The following is a 6008-nucleotide window of genomic DNA, read 5'->3' on the forward strand; positions in this document are numbered from 1 at the left end:
CACACACACACACACACACACACACACACACACACACACACACACACGTTTTAAAATTCAAATTGAATGTAAAATTAGAATTAAATATAAAATTAGAAATGAAACTATTTTTCCGGATTTAAATCGCGTATATTTGTTTTTTCAAACAAACCGACGTTTCGGGCCCTTTACAAGTCCCATGGTCACGGTTGACCATTTCAATCCGGAAAAATAGTTTCATTTCCTATGTGTAACAATCGCGAAAACCTAAGAACTCGATGTAAAATTAGAAGTTAAGAATGTTGAAAATTGTTACAAAATTATTTGTTTTGACGTTTTTTGGAAATTTAAAAATTAAAAACTAAATTAAGTATAACTTAAAAATGTTAAATGTGCATTTATAGCTATGGAAGAGCGGTGCCTCCTGACATAAGCTTGATAAGCTTAATAGGAGGTACCATCCACTGTTAATGTAAAGTTAATTGTATTACTTAAATAAACATTTTATTATTATTTATTAATGTTTTATACGTGATAAAGTCCCGAATTAAAAATCAAATAGTATGTGAAAATCGTGAAAGCATAAATCGAAGTAATGTGGGTTACACCACTTTTGCGCTGATAGCGTCAATTACAAGTGGAATATGTGGCTAAAAATTTCGGAAACTACCTAACATATAATTCCAATGTTTTCCCTCTCACTAACACTACGATTTCTGGTATAGAGTGACAAAGAGAACAAAACAAGGGGCCAACACAAGTAAGGATTTGGTTAACCAATGAACACTTCGTATTTGGTGATGGTGAAATTAAAATTCGTTTTTAAATAATAAATATTACAGCTAATTTTACATATAAGAAAAAGCAGTATAACAGCTATGAGAAAATTTAAATAGTTAAATTAAAATGGATAAAATTTTATTTTAAATAAATGCGAATTGGCAATAAGACGTTGTTTTTTTAAAAATTTCTATTTTGAAATTGGAAAAATAAAGAAGGTTTATCGTGAAATGGGTTCTTTGCGCTACTTACAGCGGATGCTAAAGTTGAAAAACCCAGAATTATTTCGATAAAAATTATTCCACTGTCAGTTATTAAAATTTATCTTAAAAGCTAAATTTAAAAAAAATGTCATCGAGTAAAATACAACCATCAATTATAAAATTTGAGACCAGAGCAATAATAATTTGATTATTATACGCCGAAACTACGGGGAATGTCAATTTTGAATCACACGAACTGAGTGTGCGCAGCCTTTAAAACATAAATGACCAGTTCTCAGTCTTTTAACCTTTAAAAATCTCAATGTCATTTATAATTAAATAGTGGGAACCAAATTCTGTGACGTATTATCTTATTTAAATGTAATTATCATAATATAATAATGTAATGTATTATCTTATTTAACTGGGTTCCACTTTAAAGAAAGGGTATTTCGGCTACCTAACTGGTCCAATAAGAATTGTAAAATTATTTCAAATATAAGCTCTAAGCTGTTGTAAATACGTCACATAATGCAATGTAAATGCCTAAAGAAATTGAAGCATCTTATGAATTATTCTTCCTATCCGTAAAGCTGCGCATTCAATGTTGACATAACAAATGACTACATATCAGCAACCACTTAAATGTAGTAGCGCTGATTGAATAGCTGTCACAACAACGATCTCTGATTGGTTACAAAAGCGCCTAACGAACGGACCAATGGTAGTCCTCGTTATATCCTTAATTATGCCAACATTTAACGCGCAAACAACATTCTTAATTCAAAAATGTATACTGTATAACTTCATTGTACTTGATGCTTAACTATCCATGACTACTTTAAAAGGCACAAAATGTAATAAATTGTAAACATACATCAATAAAATATAAGGCAGGCAACAATAATAAAACTTTACGTACGCCTTAAAATAAATAACATTATTAGAATTAAAAAAAAAGACAGTAAGTACATCGAAAAAGGTCCTATGTTAAGATCGCGAGATTTCTAAAATCTCAGATGTCTATACTTATACTAGACGACTATAAAAGGGAATGTGATCGATCAATTTATCACTGTAACGTTTATGAGCATTTTCTTAAATCTATTTTGGCCATTATCGCAATAAAAATAAGAGACACATTTCTTTACACTCTTAGGTTATCATCACATTTTTTATTGATAAGGTAACGCATTAAGTCGGTCAAAAAAATCTTCTACATGAAAAGGGAGGAACGAACTGTGGATGCAGCAGAAATGCGAATGTTGAGATGGGTATGTAAAGTGACGACAAAGGATAAGATAAGAATTAAGTACATCAGAGGAAGTATGAAAGTGGCGCCAGTGACGGGAAAGATGAACACTAATAATAGATTAGCGTGGTATGGACCTGTCATGCGGAGAGAAGGATGTCATATGACGAGAAGAATGTTAGATATGAATGTGGAGGGATATAGGAGGAGAGGAAGGGCAAAGAAAAGATGGATGGATTGTGTGGAAGATGACATGGATAAGAAAGGTGTGAGTATGGAAATTATAGAGAGGAGTGGAAGAAATATACATGTTGTGCCGACCCCACCTTGCGTGGGATAAGGACAGGAAGAAAGAGAAGGTATGTAAAAGTTCAATGGCAAAATCATAGTTAAAAGAATGCATTAGCGTCTTCAAATGTCTTAATTGCAAGTTTTTTCAAACTATAATAGCGGCGTAAAGTCTGGAAATAAAATCATATTTAAAAGAAACTCTAATGACTAATTAGTATGTAACGGGCCTGATATCTACAACTATCAGTTTCTTAGGTTCTTAATGTTGAGCGACATCTATCCGCCAAAAAAAAATTTCAGTACCTACGTATGGATATGGTCCACATTTAGTTCACATAATATCAAATGTACTGATTCAACCGCTTTGTAATAAGCTAATAAAAGATAAACTACATCATTACAAAAAATAAAGTCGATAATTTCTTCTCCAAAATGCCACGCGAGTAAGTGGTAAAACTGACAAAAAGTTCCCAAAATCAGGGAAAGATGCCACGTTTCACAAAAAAAATTATTTGTGTCCTAATTACCAGTGCAATAGTCTGTGGTATGTTATTAATTAACTCAAGTTTTTTTTTGTTATGGCTTAACTTCATGCCATTTAACCATACCAGTACACAAAATTATTTCCTCTGAAATTTCGTCACGACACAAACCCATGGCACCATTCAGGTTCTATTAACTCTGTTCAGAACTTCTGTAGTTTATTTTGATATAATAAAACACCGAATATATTTTATTCAATTGAGTAACACATAACCTCCAAAACTTTAAACTGGAATATACTTCATTCCTGACTTCTCAGAATAATAAACCCGAAACAAAATTTGCTCACATATTTTTCATAAACAGACGCATACAAATTGTGTCAACAAAAAATTATATGGGAGTTTGCCATTGTCTTTTAAATGCTATATTTACATTATAATGTACACTAGGCATTTAAGTGATCATAGGAATAATATTGTGATTCTGAATCTCTTTACAGAATATGTACATACATTTGGAAGTACACGGGGCCTTTGAAAACGACAGAGCGAAAAAGATGCTGCTGGTTTCGCTGCACGCGCTAAGTCATTGACATACCGTTTTTTCCGATCGACTCAATCGATTTCGCGTTAATAAATGTGGTGACACCTTTAAGAGAAATTACAATACATCCTGGTTGCCCACATTGACAAAATAGTTTGGGATACACACTATATTCCGTGCAATTTGGGTACAAAATACACATCAAAGAGAATTAAGGAAATGTAGTCCTCTTTTAACCAATGGAAATTAAAACGGATGCTAATAATTTTGGACCCTACCAAAATAAACAAAGTCTTGGTTTGCATGTGGGCAAACAAAATTTAATTCAATTGTTTCACTGTAACTGTTCGAAAATACTAACAATCTACCGTAAAAACAAATGCAAACGAGTCTTATTCATTATCTTTAATCTCATTTCATGCTTATATGTGTTAATATGTCGTACCTCTCCAGACTTAAGGTCGTAATAAGCATAAGGCAAAATTTTCAAGGCAATATATTTTCCATTTTGCGCTTGACGTCTTCAGCTATAGTTTCAATGTCAATAAAGTTTCAATAATTTCGTGTCAATGTCATTCTATTTACGCACTATATAGCGCGTAATGGATTTACGCACTATATAGCGCGTAATGGATACCCATTATCCATTCATCATCCATTAACAAACTGAAAACTTGTTGTTTTTTGCTACTACGAACAATCATCTGAACAGGACAATGTAATATAATGTAATATACAGGACAATGTAATAAACATAACCTATATCAACTGTATAACCCCAGCTTGTACAGGCTGTACTCAATTAGCTTTTTTGATGCTATGATAGGTCTCTTTAATGCACGTCGTCAAAAACACTGGGTCAGAAAATACACGGGATGTCGCCATCCTTCTTTACAGGCGTCCCGCTCGAATAATGGTCACGTTATGTACAAATATACAATAAGTATCCCTTAAGCCGGTCTTAAATTTTTTTTATGTCCAGAAGCGAAACGCGTAACTTCTTTTTCGGTCTTATTGCTTGGACATAAAGCTGTTTTCTGACAGACTCATCTCGATTCCGCGGTAGTAAGTCTGGTGTGTCCCTAATACGACAGTTAGCGAGGAGAGGAACGACATAAGAAATATTAGTTTGTATAAGCTGTATCATTCTACAACGCTGTTCACTTAACTAGGCACCTCGTTGTCGATGACGTCACGGCGTTACACTCTAGCATAACCTATAACTTGCTAATTGCAAGGCATCATGTAGGTAGCGAATTTTTATGGCGGTGTCTGCTTGAGTTTAAACCAATAGCTTAAATTAGAGAAATACAGATAGATATTCGCAATTATAAAGGGAATAGCTTATTTATTCAACTTTTTTTTCTACAGCATCAATCAGCTTATATGTATGAAATGAATATGAAGTTCATTCTGATTTTTTTTTATAATATCAAGTAACGGGGCGGACAATTCGTGCGCCTGATGGTAAGCACACCTGTCCATAGCAGTGCCAGTCAAGCTTTAAATCGCAAAAATCTGAGGCTGCCACTGCCACTGCGCCATAAAAATTAAAATACCTGAGACATAAATAGACAAGTCCCATATGCCTGTAATTTCACCAGCACCCTTACCCTTCAAGCCGGAACGCAGAACGCATTGCTGCTTGGCTGCAGAAATAGGTAAGGTGGCAGTAGTTCCCTGGACGAACTCTTTCACAAGGAGCTCTACTGATACTAAAATTGGTCCTACCGGGAATCTAACACGGGACCAAGAGCTACGGAATTCACTCCGGGGCACTACCCGAACACCCAAGCCAAAATCACTTTAGAAAAGTCATGTAAATTGTGTTTTTATCTATATCTATAGTGATTCAACTGATTTATTAAAAATTTTTTAAAATTTCTCGAATAACTCGAAAACTAGTGAAATCGGGTATAAGAATTCTCGAAACTCGAGAAAAAAGTTTGTCGAGAAATCAGAATCCCTATAACTAACACGTATTAGTAGTTAGTCAGGCGGAAGATATTCCGTCTCTTTCTAACAAATCATTTGCCATTAAAAATGACGTTGAAAGATATTGCCGTCTCTTTCTTACTCCTGATTTCTGAATATTGTTCACTCTTCACTGGGTTCGTAGAATAACAAGGTGACTTACGTTCATTGTTATTCATATGAAAATTTTGTGTTCTCGATTATGGTAAATAATCGTATACATGGTAAATAACGTAATAAAAATTAATATATAAAAAAAATAAACTGCCCGAGATCCGAGAATCGGTTTCTCGGATCTCTCATTCTTTCATATCATTAAGGTCTATTGCGTACTCACTCGCACCTTTTGATACCATCAAAGCTGTGACGACACAGGGGGTCTACTCTCGATCTCCGTTCGACATCCGTCCGAAACAATTACTGTCAAATAAGCAATACCTGACGAAATGAAAAGGCGCATGATGCGAATGAAGCTTCATACTTGATATTTGTCTTTTAAT

This window comes from Hyposmocoma kahamanoa, unplaced genomic scaffold, assembly GCF_003589595.1.
Source record: "Hyposmocoma kahamanoa isolate Upper Pololo Valley unplaced genomic scaffold, ASM358959v1 93, whole genome shotgun sequence".
NCBI lineage: Eukaryota > Metazoa > Arthropoda > Insecta > Lepidoptera > Cosmopterigidae > Hyposmocoma > Hyposmocoma kahamanoa.